Genomic DNA, 27,138 nt, shown 5'->3' with positions numbered 1-27,138 from the left:
ATTAGGGCACTCCACCACAATTACCCCCTCCTTACATAGGGTGATTGCATCTACTAATGTACTTCCAATCTATCACTTTACTGCTGCTGGAATTGCTGGAAACAAGATTTCACTTACGTAGATTGTAAGAACAAATAACAGAAAGAATCCATAGCAGACATACGATATCATTCCCGTAGAGCTACAAACTTAAAAAATGACATTCTGAGACAAGCTGAAACACTTAAAAGAAATACCCTTAAATGGTATGTTTCTAAAATTGGTGAGGAGTATTCTGAATCACTGCATAAACTAAGAAAAGGAGTGGCTGACTTGTTGAGGCCACTGAAAGCCCAGAAAAATCCCTGCATGGATTAACAACCCAGCTACAATAATTGTAGTATGGAAGTGGAAACAATCACAAATTCTACATAGACGGAGAAGCGCAAGGTTTTGTTACAGAGATCGTGCACAGTGGAAGCTGGAAAAACTGAGACAAAGAAATTAATTCAAATAACTCATTACCAATGGACTGGTGGACAAACTTGTAAAGGATCGGAGAAGAAGTAGAATTACAAGTGTCAAGAACGTTTGACGCAGATGCACCTGTGGTAAAAAGAACTGAAGAGGAAGTAAGCAAGTTGCATTGAAAGATGTCAACAAGAAATGTGGAGCAAACAAGATCCTAGGCATAAAAGATGACAGAAAGGGAGGAAAAAGATGGAAAACATGGGGAATATGAAGGGAATATACAAAACAAGATAAAGTAAGAAGAAAAGAAGCTGGTTGAAGCATAAATCTAGCACAGAAGGAGAGTTAAGTAATGATCACAGTAGATGCAGGGACACAGATACAAGAAGCTGAAGAAGAACATATTATCTAAGATGAGACCCTGCAACTGAAAACTCAGGGGATTTGGATGGCCAGTTCTAGACACCAAAGTGCCTGGGCAAGCTGGACTGGTCAAAGGAGAAGTGAAGAAATGGAAAATGGAACACAGAAAGGAAAGTTGGGCCAAAGGAGGAGGCCAAGAGGAGGGAAGCAATCAACATGTAGACAGCATGATCTCACAGGGAGATATAAGAGGAGAAACAAGAGAAAATGCAAGAGAAAAAAAGGAGCAGATGCATTCAGCAAACTCCATCATATGCAGGCATTGAGTCATTACTGCAGGTCAAATAAACTCATAGACTGAAGTCATGGAAGTGACAGGACAAAGTGCCATACATGGGACTGAAAAGGACTAATGACATCTATGAACATGGGACACTATGCAAAGGTAAGAATTTTTTTAATATACTGTGCTTGGCAGTAAAGGAAACACAATGGGCAAAGGGAGGGAGTTCAAATAGGTAGAAGGCTGTTTCATAATATTTCCCATGATACACCATATTTTATAATGTTTGTATTTTCATACAAAGGTAAGCTTTCTTTTGGAAGGACTGGGTAAAAAATGTTGTGGTATATCTGAAGGAGCAATGGGGAAATGGAGAAAAAAATAATATGGAAACACCAGCCTTAGGTTCAACTGGAAAGTACTAGAGAGTAGAAAAGGGGACAAAATGACAGGGAAATAAAACAGGAAAGAAAAATGAGCAGAATACAAAAGGAAATGTGAAAAATGATATAGAAAGAGACGCACTAAGAACAGAGTAAGAGGCAATAAAATCTGAACTGGAAGGAAAGGTAACAACTGCTGTGAAACTAGAGAAATGGTACTGGGAGGGGTACTCATGGGTAACTGGGAAGAAAAAGGGGGAAACTTCTAGCAAGGAAGTATAAAAAGCAAAAAGTGAGAGAGAGTTACTGAGCATTAGGTGAAAAGAGGGAGAGATCACAAAGTAGGACTGCAGAGTTAGGGAAGTCTTCAGGAAATACTACCAACAGATATTCCAGGAATAGGAGAAGGAAAAGGAAGTCCATCGGGAAGCTGCAGACAGAGTACAGGTATACCATGTATAAGGAATACAGAGAGAAAATGAGTATACAATTCATGATGGAGGAGGTCACAGAGGCAATGATGGCAATGAAAGACAAAATAGTATGGGGGCCAGATGAATACCCACTAGAGATCTATCAGACCAGCAGAGAGGTAATATAGACAGTTATGAAAGAGAAGTATGAAAGGATAAGTGAAACTGGGAAGTAACGTACACAATGAAAATAGTCAATGTGGAGGTGATCTAAAAGGAGAGAGGTGGGAAGAAAGTAGGGGATTATATACCAATTTCCTTAATATACACAGACATCAAGGTGAAGGCAAAACTGCTAGCATGGGGACTGGATGTGATTCAGCCAAGAACAATACAGTATGGGCAAAATGGTTTGTGAAAAGAAGAAGGGTAGAAATGGATTGGTGGGCAATAACAGAGTTTATGGACAGACAAGACCACTGGCAGGGGCAGTCTTTTTTGACCTACAAAAGGCAATCAATACAGTCAGACAGGAATTTCTTTGGGATATACTAGAAAAAAGACAAAAGTGGAAAAAATTATAGAACTGAAAAGGCAATTCACAATGAGGCAAAAATAGAAGCAGTAGTAAATGGAAGAGTTTACAAGGCATAAAAGTAGGGAGGGGACCAGACAATGGTGCCCTCATTCCCCAGCACTCTTCATATTAGTCATAGAAGAGCTGGCAACTGAAGTTTGGAAAAAGCACAACTGGAGGGAAGAACAGGAGCAAAGTCAGGGTCCTTAATGTACACAGATGACTGTATGCTTATGTCAGAGAATGATGAGATAGCCAAAGAGGAAATAATGCCAGATTTTGCAAGATTTGCAAAAGTTTCAGAGCTTAAATACAACCAGAAAAAGGCAATGATAGTCACACATGTAACTGTATCCATGCAGACTCCTGACTTTGAGGGCAGCCCATACACTTATCCTTTATACTTTGTGAATCACGGCTGCTAATTGCTGCTCTTATTTGCATGCATGCTTCATACAGGTAACACCGGCATGCAAGGTAACAATATCCACAAAGCACAGGGTTTTGTCATTTTCACAGGGTATGGAATGTACTGTGTTGATTATTTTAGCCATATGCATTCATATTTATGAATACTGCCCTCCCCCCAATTTATTGGTTAAAATGATGGGCCTTTATACAGTACTGAACATGTTAAAAAGAATAAGGACTCTTCCTGGTCAAAAGACAACATTAGGTTTATTTATAAAGCTACCAAACACATTTGATAACAAGTTCCACAGCCAAGTATGTTTGCAGTATACAAAAATGCTACTGGCATATTCTGGTAAACTGTGTTTACTCACACATCCATGAGCATTCCACTAATTTTCTTGAACTATGACTTTAAGTAAGTAAAGGCACCAAAGAAAAAGAAATAAGCAACTTTAACTGTGCATTTGAAATCGCTGGATTCCTAGTATTAGGTGTCTGTCAGCTTAAGTATCATACATATATTAAATTGAGAAAGTGAGTCAGTTTTGGAAAGATTGCATAAGTAACATACCCCAAATGTTTATCCTCAAAGTACAGAGCCCTATACAAAGAAGGTCATATTGCACATTATTTCTAAAGCATGTTGAAGGGTTATTTTAAACTGCATAAGTAAGGTTTGGACTATGAAGCCTGCATTTGTCTCTGCTGTGAAGCTATAGCAACACATCTGCTATAATTGCTGTCCTGCTTAGACAAAGCAATGTCCTTGTGGACATCATTTTATGCTGTGAGGTAAAAACATCTAAAAAAAATGAAGACAATTTCCAGAGACAAGACAGCAAATCCCTTGAAATGTGGTCATATGAAACTGCAGCCATCTGTTTTACGGACAACTAGTCAATGATATTCATTATGAAGGCAAAGCACATTTTATCTGAAATAATGAATTAATGAAATTAATGACACCGGGTTAATTTTTATGCTATAGGTTTAATTATCACAGTGAGTTGTAGAACACATTATCAAACTCTTACATAGAATAGACATAATTTAAACAGGGCCATATCAATTCAACGGCATTAACCTTGTAAGGAAAAAAAAAACATGTTTTTCTCTATTATCAACCTCAGGACAAATAATGACTAAAAAGATAGAGAAGAAGCAAACAAGTCCACTTTATTCATTAGCTGATCACAACTGGCATAACCAGTACAATTCAAAACAAATAGCATGTAACAAAGTAGTCCCATAATGTATGTCTCTTCAGAAGCGACTTAGGGTTAATCCAGGAGCAGTGCCAACATAACAAACATTAGTGGTTCATAAAATTAATCAGGTGAGCTAAACAATGACATCATCATCATGCTATGCTGTTGTAATTTTATCACCTTTATGATACACACACACACACACACACACACACACACACACACACACACACACACACACACGTTTATTATTTAGTATGAACGCATTTACTTTATATAAATTTTACTGGGCAAGTGAACCTTTTCCAGCTATGATCTAAGCTGAAAGGGCAATTACATTCATAAAAATGATAGATAAAATGTACAAATAAGTTGTTAACATTATAGCTGTGTACATTACATTTACAAAAAGATTATATTATTCAACAATGGCTAAGTACAGTACATTAGAAGCACATTCGTAGTTTGTTCTGTAATTTAGGCATACTGTAAAGAACATAGCGTGCGATCATTCAGTGTCTCTGAAACATCTGAATTTATTTTCATTTTAAGGCAATAACTTACAGACCTTTAGAACATAGCAGGATTATTGGTCTGTCTAATGGATTCAGGGATAGAGTTCTAAGAGGCTTGGGAAGACCTAGAGAATCATCACTTGCAGATAACCAGGGTGAAGGGGGATCTTAGTAGCTGCATGCTGTCAAAAGCACACAGAGTGTAACGGATGTTTCTGATAGTCAACTGTGTTGAGCTTGAAATGGCAGTATCATTTATAGAAGCAGCTTTCTGTTAAGGGTATTCATTAATAGAGAAGGGTGGCAGCCACTAGGCACCCAATTTGTTTTGGCAATGTGTCCCTTATAGATGGAGAGGTGTATAAACATTAGAATTTTGTTTTCAGCTGCTTGAAACTAGGGCATAATTTAGCAGCAAATGATGTAATGATGGGCATGGCTTATATTCATTTAGATATCAGCACGTTTATGACTATTACTAACCTGGCCTCCGTGGCGAGAAGGTTAGACCTTCTCAAAGATATTTTAAGCAGCTTTATGAACTTCTTTATCTGACTCTCATTGTGATTATGGAAGGTGAGATGCTAATCAAATAGGACTCCATGTATATTAGCTGTTTAACCAAAGGAGGTGTGGTACCTGAAGGGTACAGTTTCCATTTATGATGAAGATTTTTCTTCTTATTAAGTTTATGAAGATTGTGTATAATAGCCCTGCAGGTAAATAAGGTAAATATTTCAATTACTTCTCTTTTCAAGGATGCAATATTATCTCTCTGAAGTTCATGGATTTTCATAATTATGCTCCTCCAACATTGAATATATGTGTGTGTGTGTATATATATATATATATATATATATATATATATATATATATATTAGCATCAAAATACTGTATTATCGAAATTCAGTATCTCAAAACTATAAAGTCGAATCCCCCAAAAACAGTACACTTACCTAATGCGCTATCCATACCGTGGGTTCGACATAATCCATTCGACACTTCCAATTCTCGGTTTCCATCTGTTCGACTTTACAGGCTCAAAATTAGAAAATTTGATATTTTTGCATTTTGAGCATGTAAAGTGAATATATATATATATATATACATATATATATATATATATATATATATATATATATATATATATCAGTTATAAAGTCCAATAAGTATTCTAGCGGAGTAAATGCTCCTTTGTGAGTAGCAAAAATAACAATAAGTAATATCACAAATAAAGGAAGCAAACCATGGATATAAATCCAGAAAACCATACGGTTTGCTCAGTCAACAACTGTAAGCCCAAAGGTAAAAAGTATGTAGTCCTGGAACAAGTTAAAACAAAAGATGCTTTAATCCAATAAGGTGAACAAACAGCAGGTAAGCGCTTTCGCCAAAGGCTTCTTCAGACCTAATGAAAAACTAATTAACAGATACATTTAAAAAGCAAAAAAGGCGGGAAAAACACAGAAATCATCCTTAAATTTAAAGTGCTAGTACTCAAACATAGAGACTAAAACTGTTTCAGTTAAAAACCACATCTCTGTAAAGTGAATACTAAATAAATAGTGCACTATCATACAAAAGTATGTATTTGTAACAATAAATACATTTCATATTCAGTCCAAAGTTGATATAAAATACTATGCTGTAGCTATCTCAGTTCATAACTAAATCTATGTAATACAAATAAGTAAATGGGTATAGCTAAAGCATGTGACTGGAATGAAAAATAAGAATTGCATTTATAATAAAAATGTGTATATATACATAACTACATAAAACATTGTAAAGAACTAAATATATAAATACATATTTATATATATATATATATATATATATATATATATATATATATATATATATATATATATATATATGCATTGTCGCCTATAAAATATAAATATATGTGTGCATATAAAAAATAAATATTTAAAATAATAAAACCAAATACATAAAAAAGTGAACTAGACACAATTTCCAAAAAACAGTCATTTGTGTAGACCACGAGATTTCAAAAATGGTTTAATCGGAACCATAGCATTGAGGCCAGGAAATGTATCTGATCTTAGCCTCATAATCCATATGGATTCTCGTGTTTCAGTGTATGTCTTAATGTCCCCTTTTCTAGGTTTAGGAAAAATTTGTTCTATTATGCGGAAATTGAAAAAATGCATTTCCCCTTCTACTACCACATGTTTAGTTAGTGCATTGGTCTTGTTGCATGTCCTGATGTTATATAAATGTTCTCGAATCCTGTCTTTCAACATCCTATTTGTCTTCCCTATATAGAAGGCCTGACATCCTTCACAGGTAGCCAAATAGACCACATGAGTAGACGCACAAGTACCATGCACTCTAAAATCAAAGATTCTATTCGTGACAGGGTGGACAAATTTATTATCTAAATTAATGTATCTGCAAAAATTGCAGTTATTACATCTAAATGTGCCTAAACTAGAATTGATTGGAACTGATGTGTATTCTTGGGGGTAACACAACAATCTCTTTAAGTTCTTTTTATTCTTATAACTGAACCTGGGAGCTTCTCCAACTATGTCTTTCAGAGAAGTATCAACTGTCAGAACCTGCCAATGTGTTCTCACAATGTCTTTGATTGAGCCTACATCGCTGGTATAGAATATGGGATATGTAATCCCTCTGCTCGTCCCTTCTGTTCTGTGATTATCTATTCTAGGCTCCCTTCCATCACTACTAATCATTCGAGAACCTCCAAAATATGGGGCTGCATGCTCTCTTCTTAAATTATTTATGTCTGCAGTGCCCTTTAATATATCATTATCAAAATAACCACGTTCTAAAAATCTTTTTCGTAGGTCATCATTTTCTTTATTAAAGCCTGCATCAGTTGGGTTGTACCTGGAAGCACGTATGGCCTGCCCTTTAACAATATTGCTGTATACATATCCTGGGTGCATACTAGATCTATGCAACAAAACATTGTTATGACAAGACTTCCTAAAAACTCCAGTATTAACTAATCCATTAGGTAACCTTTCAACATACATATCTAAAAAAGAGATCCTATCCACAGAAAATTCGTATGTGAATTTCAAATAACTAGTATGTGAATTCATGTCACTAATGAATAATTCCAATCCTGATAGAGTACCTGTCCATAAAAGGAACAGGTTGTCCACAAATCTCCTATAGAATGGGACAAATGTAACAAAATCTTGCATGGGAAATAGGAACATACGTTCCCATTCTGCCATGAACAGGTTGGCGTAGCTATTGGCACAAGATGTGCCCATAGCTACGCCATCCTTCTGTAGATAAAACTGTCCATCAAAGAAAAATGCATTAGCTTCCAGGACTAATTTCAACAACAACATTACCAAATCTATTTGGTTATCATCCATTATTGCTTCCCTTCTAACATAATTCTCAAGCATAAGAACTCCTTCTGGGTTAGGGATGACCGTAAACAAAGATTGGATATCAAGTGTCACAAAATAATAATGTGTAGTAACAAAATCTCTATTAAAGAAATCATTCAAATCTAAAAGAAACTCTTTGGTGTCACGTAAGACAAACTCATTCAAATCAACGAAAGGCTTAAGTTGCTTCTCTATATATATTGATAGCGGTTCAGTAATCCAACCCCTCCCCGCTACTATAGGTCTAAGTGGGGGGGGGGTCTTCTCTTACTTTATGGATCTTCGGTAGTCCTTGTATCACAGGAACCAAGGGATGCTCAACATATAAATACTGGTACAGCTCCTTACTTATTGTACCACTTCCATGGAGTTCCTCCAAAATATTCCATATATTGACTATAATAGAATTAATTCCATTCATCTCAATTCTCTTATAAAAACTACTATTCAATAACATGTCATTCATTTTGCTGACATAGCGATCCATATCCATAAGTACAATCCCCCCACCTTTGTCCGCTGGTCGGATAGCTAGTGAGGGATCAGACATAAAGCGTTTAAGTGCCTTGCATTGGTGAAAAGATAAATTATTCCTTTTACTAATTCTATTCTTTCCAGCATTAAACTTGAATAAATCATCTTCCACTAATTTGCTGAAAGCAGCCAGTAATGGGTGCAAGGGAGGACTAAATGTACTAGGTTTTCTGAAACTATCAGAATACATGGTAGTATTACTATTAAAAAAGATTTTAAGAGAAATATTCCTGACAAATAGTTTAAAATCACGAAGAGTCTCCTCATAGTTGCTATGGGTGGTGGGAATAAAAGATAAACCCTTAAATAAAAGTTCCTCTTCTGCAGCTGTAATTATCTGTGTGGACAAGTTAACCACTATGTGTTCATTCTCCTTCCCACATTCTCTTGATATTGTGATTAGGTGGGTGTTGTGGGGAGAGTTTCCTTTTCTGCCTGCCTCTGCTGGCTGATCGTGTTCTCCCTTCTCTCCTCTCTAACCTGATGGGGAAAGGGTGTGTCACACTAAAATTCAACTCTCCTTCTGGGTTCCTATCTAAGCTGAGCTGATCCTGTGTAGTAGATTTAACCTGTTGTAAGCCCCCAATATTAGTTTTCCTTCTCACCACTATGTCAGTTTGAATCGGTAAAGATGTACCTAAAGTATCCATATTAGACTTATCAGTAAATAAAGGAGAATTAACTCTATTGTTAGACAGAGATGCTAGACAACAATACCATGAATGTTGTGAATAATCATGTATCTGTTCCATCTGATGAATGTTTAGCATCTCTATCTAATAATAGAGTTAATTCTCCTTTATTTACTGATAAGTCTAATATGGATACTTTAGGTACATCTTTACCGATTCAAACTAACATAGTGGTGAGAAGGAAAACTAATATTGGGGGCTTACAACAGGTTAAATCTACTACACAGGATCAGCTCAGCTTAGATAGGAACCCAGAAGGAGAGTTGAATTTTAGTGTGACACACCCTTTCCCCATCAGGTTAGAGAGGAGAGAAGGGAGAACACGATCAGCCAGCAGAGGCAGAAAAGGAAACTCTCCCCACAACGACCCACGAATCACAATATCAAGAGAATGTGGGAAGGGAGAATGAACACATAGTGGTTAACTTGTCCACACAGATAATTACAGCTGCAGAAGAGGAACTTTTATTTAAGGGTTTATCTTTTATTCCCACCACCCATAGCAACTATGAGGAGACTTCGTGATTTTAAACTATTTGTCAGAATATTTCTTAAAATCTTTTTTAATAGTAATACTACCATGTATTCTGATAGTTTCAGAAAACCTAGTACATTTAGTCCTCCCTTGCACCCATTACTGGCTGCTTTCAGCAAATTAGTGGAAGACGAGTTATTCAAGTTTAATGCTGGAAAGAATAGAATTAGTAAAAGGAATAATTTATCTTTTCACCAACGCAAGGCACTTAAATGTTTTATGTCTGATCCCTCACTAGCTATCCGACCAGCGGACAAAGGTGGGGGGATTGTACTTATGGATATGGATCGCTATGTCAGCAAAATGAATGACATGTTATTGAATAGTAGTTTTTATAAGAGAATTGAGATGAATGGAATTAATTCTATTATAGTCAATATATGGAATATTTTGGAGGAACTCCATGGAAGTGGTACAATAAGTAAGGAGCTGTACCAGTATTTATATGTTGAGCATCCCTTGGTTCCTGTGATACAAGGACTACCGAAGATCCATAAAGTAAGAGAAGACCCCCACTTAGACCTATAGTAGCGGGAGTTGATTACTGAACCGCTATCAATATATATAGAGAAGCAACTTAGGCCTTTCGTTGATTTGAATGAGTTTGTCTTACATGACACCAAAGAGTTTCTTTTAGATTTGAATGATTTCTTTAATAGAGATTTTGTTACTACACATTATTATTTTGTGACACTTGATATCCAATCTTTGTTTACGGTCATCCCTAACCCAGAAGGAGTTCTTATGCTTGAGAATTATGTTAGAAGGGAAGCAATAATGGATGATAACCAAATAGATTTGGTAATGTTGTTGTTGAAATTAGTCCTGGAAGCTAATGCATTTTTCTTTGATGGACAGTTTTATCTACAGAAGGATGGCGTAGCTATGCCAATAGCTACGCCAACCTGTTCATGGCAGAATGGGAACGATGTTCTATTTCCCCATGCAAGATTTTTGTTACATTTGTCCCATTCTATAGGAGATTTGTGGACGACCTGTTCCTTTTATGGACAGGTACTCTATCAGGATTGGAATTATTCATTAGTGACATGAATTCACATACTAGTTATTTGAAATTCACATACGAATTTTCTGTGGATAGGATCTCTTTTTTAGATATATATGTTGAAAGGTTACCTAATGGATTAGTTAATACTGGAGTTTTTAGGAAGTCTTGTCATAAAAATGTTTTGTTGCATAGATCTAGTATGCACCCAGGATATGTATACAGCAATATTGTTAAAGGGCAGGCCATACGTGCTTCCAGGTACAACCCAACTGATGCAGGCTTTAATAAAGAAATTGATGACCTACGAAAAAGATTTTTAGAACGTGGTTATTTTGATAATGATATATTAAAGGGCACTGCAGACATAAATAATTTAAGAAGAGAGCGTGCAGCCCCATATTTTGGAGGTTCTCGAATGATTAGTAGTGATGGAAGGGAGCCTAGAATAGATAATCACAGAACAGAAGGGACGAGCAGAGGGATTACATATCCCATATTCTATACCAGCGATGTAGGCTCAATCAAAGACATTGTGAGAACACATTGGCAGGTTCTGACAGTTGATACTTGTCTGAAAGACATAGTTGGAGAAGCTCCCAGGTTCAGTTATAAGAATAAAAAGAACTTAAAGAGGTTGTTGTGTTACCCTCAAGAATACACATCAGTTCCAATCAATTCTAGTTCAGGCACTTTTAGATGTAATAACTGCAATTTTTGCAGACACATTAATTTAGATAATAAATTTGTCCACCCTGTCACGAATAGAATCTTTGATTTTAGAGTGCATGGTACTTGTGCGTCTACTCATGTGGTCTATTTGGCTACCTGTGAAGGATGTCAGGCCTTCTATATAGGGAAGACAAATAGGATGTTGAAGGACAGGATTCGAGAACATTTATATAACATCAGGACATGCAACAAGACCAATGCACTAACTAAACATGTGGTAGCAGAAGGGGAAATGCATTTTTTCAATTTCCGCATAATAGAACAAATTTTCCTAAACCTAGAAAGGGACATTAAGACATACACTGAAACATGAGAATCCATATGGATTATGAGGCTAAGATCAGATACATTTCCTGGCCTCAATGCTATGGTCCCGATTAAACCATTTTTGAAATCTCGTGGTCTACACAAATGACTGTTTTTTAGATATTGTGTCTAGTTCACTTTTTTATGTATTTGGTTTTATTATTTTAAATATTTATTTTTTATATGCACACATATATTTATATTTATAGGTGATATGCATATATATATATATATATATATATATATATATATATATATATATATATAAATATGTATTTATATATTTAGTTCTTTACAATGTTTTATGTAGTTATCTAAATATACACGTTTATTATAAATGCAATTCTTATTTTTCATTCCAGTCACATGCTTTAGCTGTACCCATTTACTTATTTGTATTACATAGATTTAGTTATGAACTGAGATAGCTACAGCATAGTATTTTATATCAACTTTGGACTGAATATGAAATGTATTTATTGTTACAAATACATACTTTTGTATCATAGTGCACTATTTATTTAGTATTCACTTTACAGAGATGTGGTTTTTAACTGAAACAGTTTTAGTCTCTATGTTTGAGTACTAGCATTTTAAATTTAAGGATGATTTCTGTGTTTTCCCACCCTTTTTTTGCTTTTTAAATGTATCTGTTAATTAGTTTTTCATTAGGTCTGAAGAAGCCTTTGGCGAAAGCGCTTACCTGCTGTTTGTTCACCTTATTGGATTAAAGCATCTTTTGTTTTAACTTGTTCCAGGACTACGTACTTTTTACCTTTGGGCTTACAGTTGTTGACTGAGCAAAACGTATGGTTTTCTGGATTTATATCCATGGTTTGCTTCCTTTATTTGTGATATTACTTATATATATATATATATATATATATATATATATATATATATACACATTATAAAGTGTTTTTTGGTTGTTATTTTAATCTGATGAAGTTCCAGAAGTGTAGGGTCGAAAGCACCTAATGGATTGAATAAAATCTGTACACAGCCATGGTTCCTCACAGATAGCACACCACACATATTAATTATGACTCGCTGCTGAGGGAAATCACAGTAACATGGATATTGAATCTGTGCTGTTCAAGCAGCAGTGTAGAGGCTGTCCCATACTTGTGGACTGTCCAGAAAATGTCTGGATTGGTGGTAAGCACAGGGCAGTATTTTTTTTATTTGTTGTTTGTTTGATGTGGTGTGGTGCTTGGAGATGCTGCACTGCACTTATAGATGTACACCTGACATCTGCTATATATCTAAAAATAGAAACTGGATGTAATAAATTATATATATATTTTTTGTCAGTCCCTGTTTCTGTGGAGTGGTGCGGTGCTTAGCAATGCTGTCAGAATCTAAAAATAGAAACCAGATGTACTTAATTTCTGTAGCTGTGATGTGCTTAGCAACATGCAAACCCATGCAGCTTTGCTGCTCAATGCTAACAGGCATCTTAGTAGTATATGTGAATATATACTCCTTCCCTGTAATATCCAAGTAGCTAGATAGATTGACTCATGACCTAAGTGTAGTAGGTACGGGATTCAAGTCTTGACCAGTCATATGTTTTACATTCATTGCTGTGAAAATGTGTCAGGTGACTGAAACACCACTTTAATTTAAAATTAAAAAATAGTTACATTTAAAAAAGCTGAGCAATGCTAAACACCAGTTAAACATGGTCAATTGTCTACAATGTTTGCACGTTGCTAAGCTATGCTTTAACATGGCTTGCGTGAGTTTGCCCGATGCTCAGCTTTGCTGAAACAGTTTGTGCGAGTTTGCGTGAAGCTAAGTGACGTGTTGCTTTTTTGAAAATTACAGTATTATGTGTAAGGGCAGGAATGCTGCCTATACAAAAGCCAAAAGGTGGGAATTTTGCACCATTCATTGGAGTCTTCACTTGGCTGTCAATATGCCTGGTGGTGTTGGACAGGGAGCATCTTTTCAGGCACAGAGGTGGGGTGTGCAGGAGTCCAAAGAGTCTGTTAGACTCCTGGTGAGGAACTATGAACTCCGGCTGCTGTAGGGCAATTACCAGGGCAGTGTAAGTCTGAGGCCTGGGATCGGATTGACTAGGGAACTTACCAGTGCTATTGGTATCCCCAGCACTGTTGAGCAGTGTTGTCACAACTATGATGACCTAAAGTGGAGGAAGAGGGGAACCTTGGACACCTGGGTCCAAAATTCTCGAGCTGGGCAGACCCCACTGATATTTAAGTATGTTTGCCAGTACTTTAGAAATATACAAGCTGAATCTGTGCAAAACTGGTATGCATAATGGTTTGCTTTTCTTTCAAAGGCTGCAGATGAGAGGGCTCACAGTGTCCAGTCCCATGCAGGGTGCCTGTCCAGGATGAGGTGAGAGTGTGGGTAAGTAGCAAAACATCAAAGTAATAACATAATGCATAACGCAATCTATTGCTAAGGGGAAAAGGGGAAAGGCTCAGTGTAAGTGTCATAACTCAGAAGTAAGGCTGTGGTGTATGCAAATGAGGGGATTTATACTGGATCTCAAATTTCTTCTAAGTGTCAGACTGCACCTAACCATGTAGGTGCTCCAACACCATGGTGTAGACAGGAGAAGCAGTTAACATGAAAAGGGTGTGTGTCACGATTGCTGTAAGCACATTGGAGCTCAGTGGCTTGTGTTTGCCCTTAGCTAAGCACAGCTAAGGCAGGGGGTGTGTCTGAGGCTTTATATCCCTATTCCATGAACTGCAGAGTGTGTTTGCATTTAGTAAGGGTCATTCTGCTTAAGTGTTTACTTTAGCTAAACAGGTATGCATGGCGTGCACCAAGCTTAAAACAAAATAAAAAGAAAAATACTGGAGATAGCAGAACTGTTCATGTTTGAGCACTAGGAATGCACGGCATGCATCAGGGCTTAAACAGGGAGGAAATTGGAAGGGTAAACTGCAGAAGGAAGGCAATCAAGGAGAACAAGCATAGCTGGAAGGTGGAATGTATCAGAATCAGCCAATTACACATACAGCAGCCCAGCACACTACTATAAACTATGCAAACACCTTTTAGTCTGGTTTTTCCCACAAAATCTACACCACTGATGTACACATTTAGGGGAATTTTAAACTGACAAATCTAACAAAACATGTTAGGGGCTGCTGTTGCTCTGATCTATCAGTATGTGCTAGAGATTGATGGTGGTGAGGCGGAAAATGCTGACAACCAACTCAGACTGAAGAGTGCTCAGACCTAGGGTGACCTACCAGGGGCTACATGATCTGGAGATAGTAGAGCAATACAAGGTGGACAGGGACATACTTCAGCAACTTGTTGAGCTATGCCAGCCTCACCTCAGAGCCAAAATCAACTGTGGGGAACCCATCCTAATGGATACAAAGGTATGTGTTGCCTTAAGAATACTAGCTACAGGTACTTTCCATAGATCAGCTGGGGATATCATGGGTGCCTCACAGGCATCTGTGTCCAGGACAATCCAACAGTTCCTGGATGCCATGCGAATACATGCCGCTGAGTACATTTACTTCACCAGCACCCGTGATGACAGGACCAGCAATATGTGTCTCTTCCACCATGTAGCAGACTACCCAAAGGTACTGGGTGCCATAGACTGCATACACATCCACATCAAAGCACTATCTGGTGAATGGTGTATGGTCTACATAAACTGCAAGGGCTTCCCCTCCATCAACTGCCAGGTCATGTGCAATGCCCAAGGCATTATCATGAACATGTGTGCTGGCAGCACTGGAAGCTATCATGACTCCCACATCTGGCATTTGTCACAGATGTACTGGGCATTTGCCAGTGGGGAGATCCCATATGGCCAGCTGGTGGGGGATGCTGGCTACTCACTGGAGCTGTGGCTGATGACACCTAACAGAAATGCACACACACCCACACAAGAATGCTATAATGAGACACAGACCAGGATCATTATAGAGCATGTGTTTGGGATGCTCAAGTCATAGTTCCGCTGCCTTGACATATCCGGTGGAGCTTTGCAGTACTCCCCACCAGACATGCACACATGTTCATAGTATGTGCCATGCTATACAATATGATCCTGTGGAAATAGCTGCAGGAGGAACAAAATGGGGAAGGGCCACACAGCCCTCACCCACCATTGCCATGGCCTCCACTGGCACAGAGTGACTAGGAGGAGGAACACCCTGAGCCTGCCCTTGTAGACAGATGGAGGTGTGCCCAGTATGTCCTGGCCTTGACAAAGAGGCAACATATAGCACATAGACTGACACTGTAGGGCCCCGGGACTGATCTCTCTCTCTCTCTGACTCACACACACAGTAAAATGGATGCCAAACATCATACCACCTATACCTTACCATGTATAAGCAGTGTATTGTGTGCATCTGACATAGTCAGCTCTCAAGCACCATCTTCACAGCAGCCACAGGCACAGGGTAAGCCAGTCTCTGTAACAAAATAAACAAATGTAGTGGAATTTTCTGATAGCATATCTATGGTATTGATCAAGCATGCAAGGGAATGGGGTGGCTAACTGGGATAACAGCAGACAACTGACAGCTCTTTGGGACAGCAGGAAGTCTATCCCCAGTAGTACCCTACCCACACCATGCAGTACCATCTAACTTAACAAATACCACTGCAGTATATGTGGTGAGCCAAATAACTGGGGGTGTCATAGGTCATATGCATGGATGTCAAAGTGGGGGTCCCACACCCACCACCAGCCTCACCAGCAGATCAGCTGTAGAAAACCATACAGAAATGCCTGGAAAAGGCCCCCACATGGTGACATCCATGATGTCCCCACCCATAGACTTTTACACAGTGAAATCACAGCAAGTCTGGCAGTGGCAGTATGGCTTTGAAAGGTAAGAAGTCTGAAACTACAAATGTCTATACCAGAACAATATGACCTGTGGTCAATACTGTTATGCCTGTAGTCTGAAAGATAGGGCACACCACTATGCTAAATAGGAGCAAAATGTTAAGCAGATATCAGCACAGTCTGTGCAGATGTGTATCATGTATAGATGTGTCACACCCCCATAGTCCCAAAGAAATGCAATAACATGTTCCTATCCTTAAGCAGCATCCATCTGTCACCAGAGGGATGGTGCAATAGTAACAGAAAGCAATTGTCAGTAATACTCACAGTCAACTTACTGGTGCCATCCCAGGAGTGTCTACTGCCATCAGCCTGGGAACATATGATCATCAGAATGCACTGCCTTGCTATAGATGGCCTGCATCTGTCACACCTGGCCTAGAGGCCTCTGACAAATGCCTATGCCTCATCCACAGTGCCCTGTTTGGGAGTGTCATGGGGTCCATAACACTAACATAACACAGCCCACAAAATGTAAAGGTAGGTCATGCTGATAACTGCTAGGAGCAAACCTGCCTGCCTCAGGGAGCCAGAAATCTGGGCAAAGTCATGCATAATGGGGTAATGAAAGTCCAAAGAGAAGGACACCTGTGAAATACTGCTCTAATTATGTTATAAAGTTGATGAAATTATTTTTATTTAGCATGGAATGTCTAATGGGAACGAAGTCTGAAACTGCAATGTCAACTGTCAGTAATATCTGACTTCAACCCTGAGTGACATGAAAAACACTTTTGCTTGAAAACCACACTTGTTTAGGTAGCCAATAAGATATACGAGTCATAGATGTGGACATTCTGTGATATTCTGTACAGTCAACAGGCAGTGCTAGGAGTTTAAACATGGGAATGCATTCACTGAAGGCAGTCCTAACCCTGGAAGATGGTGATATGTCTGCACCCACAGAACCATGGGCCACAGCCATGAGGAGTAACACACCCTTCCCTGATCACTCATCCTATGCAACATCATGACCCCAACATTTGGCTATCCAAGCAAAATGAGGTGGGCCATACATATATGTGTGACAAACACATACCTTCAGGCTGGTCAAACAGTTTGACACACACAAGACCCTCCAAGTCCAGTCAACCATTGAGGAAAACCCATTGCAAAGTACTGGTAGCTATAGGCAAACATATCTGACCCTGGGCACCCCCCCCCACATATCTTATCCCCTAAAATTCTATCTGGAGTCTGCCTGTCACCCTGATCCTGTCTGACTTACATTACCCAACTGTGGACTGGAAATCAGACCAGGCCAGAACATAAATGCACAGATATTCCACCATTGTAATATATCACCAATGTGCTGGACTATTTCAACAGCACCAGCAGCCAATTGCTTGTAGGCACACCTCTCAACAGGCTGGATTGTGCAAGAATGCATAATATTTGGCCCATAAACCTGGTGTGTGTATCATCCATTCTATATTCCTCTGGTAAATCACTGTGATGATCTGAGGAGGTATGTTAAGAGGTACTGAAACAATACATGACAGTGTCAAATGGCATATATGTCAGATGTCTGCTAAAACAAGTCCTGTAACCCTAGCAACCCATACATTACTGAGAGAAATTGTCACAATCACTGTATGGGTCATTGTCCCCCATTTTGATAGGCTATCTCCAGATATCCTGCACCACCAAGTTGAGAAATATGGCTGTAACACAAATCAAACCAGACTGGAGTACAACAATCCTTGGAATGGCGTCACACATGTACTATAGAAGGATACATTGGGCATGCCCATACACTTAGAAAAATGTCAGTAGGATCTAGGAATAAACAGGCCTTCCCCACCCAGTGCACTTCCCACTGTCCCACTGTAGCAGTCCTGAAGACGTCTGTCACCATAGAAGTCACTTTTATCAGGCCTTAGCACCATAAGCTGTGTGGCACATGCGATAAATGCATAATACTATAGTACAAATAACTAGTTAAGTAGGAGTTGTCCTGGCAAATGTAAAAGTGTGTGTGTGTGTGTGTGTGTGTGTGTGTGTGTGTGTGTGTGTGTGTGTGTGTGTGTGTGTGTGTGTGTGTGTGTGTGTGTGTGTGTGTGTGTGTGTGTGTGTGTGTGTGTCTACAACTAAAAGCTTTTTGAGTCCATTCAAACCCAGTACACTTCCCCTTTCTGTACTTTAATAGTCCTGCAGATATCAGTCACCTTAGATGTGCCTTCTGTCAGGCCTCAGCCCCATAAACTCTGCGGCATGTGTGATAACTGCATAGCACTATAGCAGAAATAACTAGTTAGATAGGAGTTCTAATCTCAGCCCTGGCAAATGTAAAGTGTGTGTGTGTGTGTGTGTGTGTGTGTGTGTGTGTGTGTGTGTGTGTGTGTGTGTGTGTGTGTGTGTGTGTGTGTTAAGATCTGTAGTGCATGCAATAACTGCATAACACTATAGTAGAAATAACTAGTTAGGTAGAAGTTCTAATCCCAGTTCTGTTAAATGTGTGTGTATAAGTGTAGTTTAAAGTATTTTGTGGCCTCTCTCACCTAGTACATCACCCATTGCCATATTTTACAAGGGCTGGTGATGTTCCTCACCTTAGAAGTACCTTTGCACAACTGTCACCCTGTAAGTTCCATGGCATGTGTGATAAATGCGTAACACTGTAGAAGAAATAAATAGATAGGTAGGGGTTCTAATCTCAGTCTGGGTAAATTTCTGTGTGTGTGTGTGTGTGTGTGTGTGTGTGTGTGTGTGTGTGTGTGTGTGTGTGTGTGTGTGTGTGTGTGTGTGTGCGCGTGTGTGTGTGTGTGTGTGTGTGTGTGTGTGTGTGTGCGTGTGTGTGTGTGTGTGAACAGTATCCTCTCGGTGGGTGGATGGGTTGTTGTGTTTGTGTGAGAACCATACCATTGGGGGTGGGTTTTGCAACTTTTTGCTGTTGCTCACCCAGTACATATCCCAGTGTCTACATTACAAGGCCCACAGCTGCCATCCACTGCAGAGGGGCCTGTAGACACTCTACAGCACTATAAGCATTGTGCCATGTGCAATTAATATGTGACAGTATGGGATAGATAACAAGATAGGCTGCCCATCTAATCCTCGGACATCATTCCTCACTTAGGAATCATACACAAACACAGGCAGGTAGGTAGCCACACCTACATCAGTAGGTGGCCTGCAAACTGGTTCACAGATAGAACCCACAGTGTGAAAGCACTGGAGCCCATCTCAGACTGCTGAACAGTCACAAGTGGAGTCCCACAGGTTGTGGACCTGGGTTCCCTCATGATTGGGATCAACACCTCTGAGGACTAGCCCAATACAAAGGCACACTGGCTAGCAAAGTCTGCAGATGAATACATGGTAGTTGCTGTTATTATCCCCCCAGGAGAGCTTGACATCCTACACAAAGGCATCTCTGAGATCTATGACTGTTGTCTGAACCCTGGACATAAGCTCAATGCCAGATGATGTGCAACCATCCCCCTTGAGTACAACTTGGTTCCCATAAAGTAATACATTGATGGTAGTCCACTGAACACTGATGGTATAATGGATCTGGAAACAGAGTTTGACAGTGAGCTGTATGGTGACCACCACAGTGCCACTGCCTTCTGAATGCCATTCCATGTGTCACTACTCCTGACTCAGGGTGTGGAATCTGTGAAGTTAAAGGACAGTGTTTCCCTGTACACACCCCTCAGTAGGCCAATCAATGTGTACTATGGCTCATTTGCCATGTACCCCACTGAACACCAGCAACAACAGGAGAGGCTGCAAATGTACCTTACAAAGAGGATCTTTGGTACTACACACTTGCCCTATATGGACAGACTACAACAACTGCACTGAATCTCTGCCTCATATTGCCTACATAGGTGCAATCTCTGCCTAACATAAACAGCCATGTCTGACCCAACCCTGTCAGGAATGCTACATCTGAGGACACCAACATGTCCACACAACATGCCCCAGATATCCCAACCCCAGCCTCACAATTAATAGGACATGCTGGAGGGACAAGTGGACAACCCAGAGACTGGCCACACCATGGAATAGATGCCACACACATGTCAAGCTGAGCACAGCACTGACCCTCTTCAAGAGATATCATGAGGAGTGGATGGGGAATAGAATACCCACCCTGGGGATCACTACAGTGACTATACTAAGTACACACACTGGGGAGTATCGTCAGGTGGCATGATCCCAGTGTATTCCCATTTCCCATGGGCTAGCCTTGTAAAGTCTCCATGGCCATTTGCCATGTACACAACTATGACTCTTTGAAACCATGGATCTCAGGACTGTCAAATGTGTGTGTGTGCATTAGCGTGTTTGAGAGTATTTGTGAGTGTGTAAATGTGGGTGAAAGTAGTTGGTGGCACATCTCACCCAGTACAACTACCATTGCCATACCTTACAAGTGCTGTAAATGTTATTCACTATGTAGGTACCTTGGGATACTCAACAAACTATAAGCTCTGTGGTGTGTGCAAGAACTACATAACACTATAATACCAACAACCACATAGCTAGGAGTTCTAATATGAGTTCTTGCAAATGTGTGTGTGTGTATGTGTGTGTGTGTGTGTGTGTGTGTGTGTGTGTGTGTGTGTGTGTGTGTATTATTGTGTGTAAGTATGTATATGTGTAGGTTACAGTATTTTGTGGCCTCTCTCACACAGTACATCCGCCATTGCCATAATTTGCAAGGCCTGGTGATGTCCCTCACCATAGAAGTAGTTTTGGACAAGTGTCACCCCATAACCTTCATGGTGCATGTGATAAATGTGTAACAATGTAGTAACAACAGACAGATATGTAGGGGTTCCACTCCCACTCCTGGCAAATGTGTGTGAGAGAAGGGTATGGTGTGTGTGTGTGTGTGTGTGTGTGTGTGTGTGTGTGTGTGTGTGTGTGTGTGTGTGTGAGCATGTGGCATGTGTGTGAGCATGTGGCATGTGTGTGTCCATGTGGCATGTGTGTGTGTGTGTGTGTGTGTGTGTGTGTGTGTGTGTGTGTGTGTGTGTGTGTAAGAAAACCATACTGTACAGATATTAAATTAGATATATTGTCTTCCCCTCACAGGTGGCGATGGGGGTCAGGGTCCCTCCCACAGTACAGTGTCTCTGCTGCAGACGCTGACAATGATGATAGGCATAGTGAGGTACAGAATCTGTGCCACTGGTTGGCATCCCACTTTTGTCCACTCCATCCCCGCACATAGTCACAATACCCACACATGCCCCATCACCAGTCGCCATGGATGAGGGACAGTTGGTGGGTGGTGGCATGGAATAGGAAAGTGTGGTGACTAGGGCAAGTGTGTCTGTAGACACCAGCCATAGCTGGATAACAGGCAAGGTCCCATACAGGTGGATGGGCAGGTGTGCTCGGAAGAAAACTGCTGCCCTTCATGGCCCTGCCAGAAGTGCCACAGCAGGTCTCACCAGATGCATGTTTTGGACCATCATGGAGGCACAGGTACGTATGGAATGTCACACAAGACAGACTCACACAAACACACACACACACACACACACACAAACGTGCGCATAGACCTTTACAAGTGAAGTGGCACAAAGATATTACACAGAGCTTACATTACCCAACAGTTGACATGCATGACACATGGCCCTCAACATCATGCATTACAACCATTCTTAAACATTGTTACTAACAATCTACATTTCTGTGATGCATGAGTCATGTTAGTAGGTGACGTCCCTTCCCCTAGCACAAACTGCAAACATGTACACATTATTGCTGTGCACCTGTATAGCACACTGGCATCTACTGTAGACCACACCTCACAACTGTACAAATCATTGCTGAACATGTAGAAGTCTGGCACTTATGTTTGATCTGCTCCTCACAAACCCTATGTGTTTGTCTGACACATAACTGAGATGATATGGGGACTGATGTCACCAACTAATGAAATACATTTGATTTGCACATCTCATCATCAGCAGTGAATGTATGTGCAATCATATCCGGATACACCCATGACCGTCTTACCATAATATGGGAGTGAAAAGCATACACACCAGCCTGTTTTATGATATAAAATGAGACCACATTACTCCATTTGAAAACATTACACACCTTTTATGTGACATATGACCTGTGCAATCCAATCAAAAAACAAACAAATGTGTTAGTTGTGAAGATACTGAATGAGATGCATGCAATATTGTGGTTGGATAGCTATGAACACCCTTAAACCAATGCTTGGTTGAAGCACCTGATAATTGAACTACAGCAGTCACTCTTCTTGGGAAGGGGTATATTTGCATGGCACATCTTGCCTTGGCATTATTTGGACAGTCTTCCCTACAAAGGTCCCCCAACTCTGTCAGATTGCAAGGCCAGATGGAGTTTACTATTGGAGTTGTGTCTGGGCTTTGTCTGGCCCAATTCATAACCTTGATTGTGTTCAGATAGAGCCATTATTAGCTAGCTTTAGTTCATTGTTGTGTTGGAAGCTGAAACCCCTCTTCATTCTCAGCTGTATTGCAGATGATTGTCGGCTTTGGCACACAAGTGAGTGTTATTTGTAACTGCTCAGAAATCCCTCCACCATGTCTACAGGCCTAGTTCCAGCTAATGAACAGCAACCCTAATACTGGACACTACCACCATCAAGCTTTAATGTGTGGATGATGGTTCTCAGGTGAAGTGAGGTGTTGCTTGTGCACCACATGTAGCTTTAAGAATGCTGCCTGTAGGTTTGAACCTTGGTCTCATGACACCATTACACATTGCAGAACATGCCTTTGTGAGACTTGATGTTATGTTTTGCTACCTATACACAGCCCTGGATGGTGTTTGGTGTGGGTAAATGCTTCTATCTACTGACACCTTCCCATAGGCCAGACTTATGCAGAATCCAGGCTATTGTTGCCACATGTACTACAGAAAGAGTATTTGCCAGAGAGTCCTGCAAGTCCCTCAGTGTTGCTGCATGTCTCCTGGTAGCCTCCCTAACCAGTTATCAACATGTCTTGTCATCTGTTTTGGAAGGACATCTGGTTCTTTTCAACAGCACTGTTGTCCCATATTTAATCCTCCTTTTGATGACTGTCTCCACTGTGTTCCATGGTATATGCAATGCTGTGGTAATTTTGGTGTACCCTACTTCTGACTGATACCGTTCAAATATGAGATCCCTATGCTGCTTTTTAAGATGTGTGCAAGCCACATATGCTTCTGGTGCAACTGAGCAAATGTCATGAATGAACTGCTCTGACAGTGGACCATTATTCATTGTTACATTGATTCCCTGTACCTGATGGCAGGAGTGTACCCAAGCAGAGTGAATGCTGTCAGTACACCACAAGCTGCTCCCACGATATGATATTTGGAGGGTGTGCACACATATGCATCCATCATATTGTAAGGTTTGTATACCTCATATTTGGTGGCCTAACATATTGTTTGGTTTTACAAGTTAATTGTTCATGTTATGGTCACATTACAAGCTGGAAAAAGTGTGGAATGTAATATTGTGGTCTCTCACTGTATATTTCAGAAATACTTGGCATCTTGACAGAGCTGTGTACACTGTGGTATCCACTGTATAGGATCAATGTTTTATACATGTCCCTACTGTAGCCCATTTGTCCCCCCAGTTTGTTGGTCTGTGTCCAGATGTCTTGCACTGACAGGTTGTGAAGTATGCTGCAGGAATGTTACATTACCCCTCAGACAGACCCCCATTTTGACCACTGTGATCCACTGCAGTTAACACCACCACAAGTGAACATGGACATCAAGCAATATGGCTAGGTGTGTACTGGCAAAGCACAGCAAAACAATTACATACTCACCAGCTACAGGCTGCTGTCACAGTAGACCAGAGGGAGCTAGATAGGTGTGGGAGAGAGATGCCATCAGCATGTGGCCTTGGTACAGGGGGGAAGCAGCATTTCTGCACATTAACAATACAACCCCCAATAGTGCAAAATATGCTGCCCATCACCATAGATGTGCACTTATGTACATTACCAAACCCTGTCCACAACTACTATCTTATCTGACATATGCATGTAGATACTGTACTGATACAAATTATGTATGCTAAAGTACTCTAGTAATGTGCAATATGGCCTTACCTGCATGCTCCTCATCCATTGTGTCAAGGGCACCCACATCCACGATGCTGGATTCATAGAGATCTTGTGTTCTTGGGGTGGGTGCCCCAAGGTTGGTGAGGAGCTGTTTTTATGCTGTCAGTGGGGCCTGCATGAGTGGGCTCCCAACTTTGGCTGTTGCCTTCCTGCCTATGGCAGCAGCCCTTTGATGGACATTGCATAGGAGGTCAGTAGCATGATGCCAGACCTGCTCATACATTCTTGTGTGCAGGCCAACATCATTTACCCTGTGGACTAGGTCATTCCTCTCCCGCAGATGTTCCTGACTATGGCCAAACATTATATTGCAGTGCTGTATTAGAAACTCAACAATCTCAGAAGTTTCTGCTGCGCTGTAGGGTGGATTCCTCACATGATGCATCCTGCCTGGAAGACATAAACGGTGAAACACATCATAGCACATTATACAGTTTTCAACAGTATGGACAGAAATTGGACAACAACAGTGGATATTTCATGCCAACACTCACAACTACACCATACCCCTGTAATCTATCAGCACAATATTAGATCACATTGCATTCCTGGCCCTGATGTGTCATATCCCCCTCAATGATGAGCAGTTAATTGCATAAACCTCTATTCACCAGTCATTTCTGTGTAGAGGGATGACAGTGGCCACCTTCCATGTGGATGGGGTGTGGATGTTGCCAAGGTTGTGTTTGAATATGGTGTGTGATGGAACTGTGAGCACTTGCCTAAGTTCATGTGGGATGCAGACAGGGATGGTATCAGGACCCATGGAAACTTGCTGTTGTTGCCTTTCAGTAGGCAATATGCTCCTGCTCACCATTTGATGAGGGGAGGGGTGCAGTTGATGTGCATATCTCACTACAGGGATTGGGGGACAGGAGGGTGGAGGTCACACCTAACATGTCTGATGCAGGTTGCCTATAGCCATGGCATGTGTGTATGAGATGTGATTTAACACCAGTACATGGTGAATTGTGGAGACACCCTTGTGACTGGCCTTGACAGTGCGGATATGTGTGATTTGTACTCATAGTTAGCCTTACATGGCGCCATCTGTGACCATAGATGCTTGTTCAGATAGAGGTGGACATGCATCCAAGTTGTTGTCTGAACCTATGTGGGCCCTGTACAGCAATATAGGAACCTATTATGTGATTTGTATATTGCTGCTGTCAACCAAAGGGGATTAATCTACCTTGATGGGGGTGGCTTTTACAGGTCAGATATTGCTGAGACCATACAGTTACAGTGGATATATAAGTGTACACACCTCTATTACAATGCCTGATCTTTGTGCTATTGTAACCTGACACCACAATAACTCTTTTCAACACAATGCCCACCTTTAATGTGACCTATAGCCTGTACAATGCCATTGAAAACGTTACAATCTGTCTTGAGAAAACATTTGCAAATTGAAATCAGGACATAAAGCTGATTGCATGTGTGTGCACACCCTTAAGCAGATACTTTGTGGAAACACCTGTTGAGATAATGACAGCATTCAGTCGTCTTAGGTCAGAGTCTATCATCATGGTACATCTTTACTTGGTAATGGTTGCCCAATCTTCCTTGCAGCAGTGCTACTAATATGTCAATTATTGAGGGCATATATTGTGCACAGCCCTATTCAGGGCAACCCACAGAGTTTCTATTGGCTGTAGGTCTGTCTGACATATTCCCAAACTGTAATTTCCATCTGGTGAAGCCATTCTTTTGTCAATTTGGATGTATGCCTGGGGTCATAGTCATGCTGACAGACAAAATCCCTCTTCATCTTCACCTTTCTAGCAGATGACTGGCAGTTTGGGGACATAAACGGTTGATATTTGCAACTGTTCATAATTCCCTCCATCTTAAGTAGAGGCCCATTTCTAGCTTGTGAAAAGCAACCCCATAACATGTTATTGCCACCACCATGCTTCACCAGGGGGATGGTGTGCTTTTGGTGATGCAGAGTGCTGTGTTGGGCCAAACATACTTCTTGGAATTGTGGGCCAAAGGTTCAACCTTGGTGTCATCAGACCATGATACGTTGTCCAACATGCTTTTTGGAGACTTGATGTACTGTTTGGCAATGTTTGTTCTGCCCAGGATGTATTTCTATGTAGGAAAAGGCTTCCATCTAGCAACCCTTCCCCATATGGCAGATATATGGGGAATACAGAAGATTGCTGTCACATTTGAAACACACCCAGTACTTGCCAGGCATTCCTGCATCTCGTTCAGTGTTGCTACCAGTCTTGTGTCAGCCTCCATGGCTAGTAGTCATCTTGTCATGTCATCCATTTGGATGGATGTCCAGGTGTTTGCAGTGTCACTGTTGTCCCATATCTTCTCCACTGTCTGATGACTGTCTGCACTGTATTCCA

This window comes from Protopterus annectens, chromosome 3.part0 (genome assembly GCF_019279795.1).
Source record: "Protopterus annectens isolate FY-2018-M chromosome 3.part0, PAN1.0, whole genome shotgun sequence".
NCBI classification, from domain to species: Eukaryota; Metazoa; Chordata; order Ceratodontiformes; family Protopteridae; genus Protopterus; species Protopterus annectens.
This window is presented reverse-complemented; position numbering follows the sequence as displayed.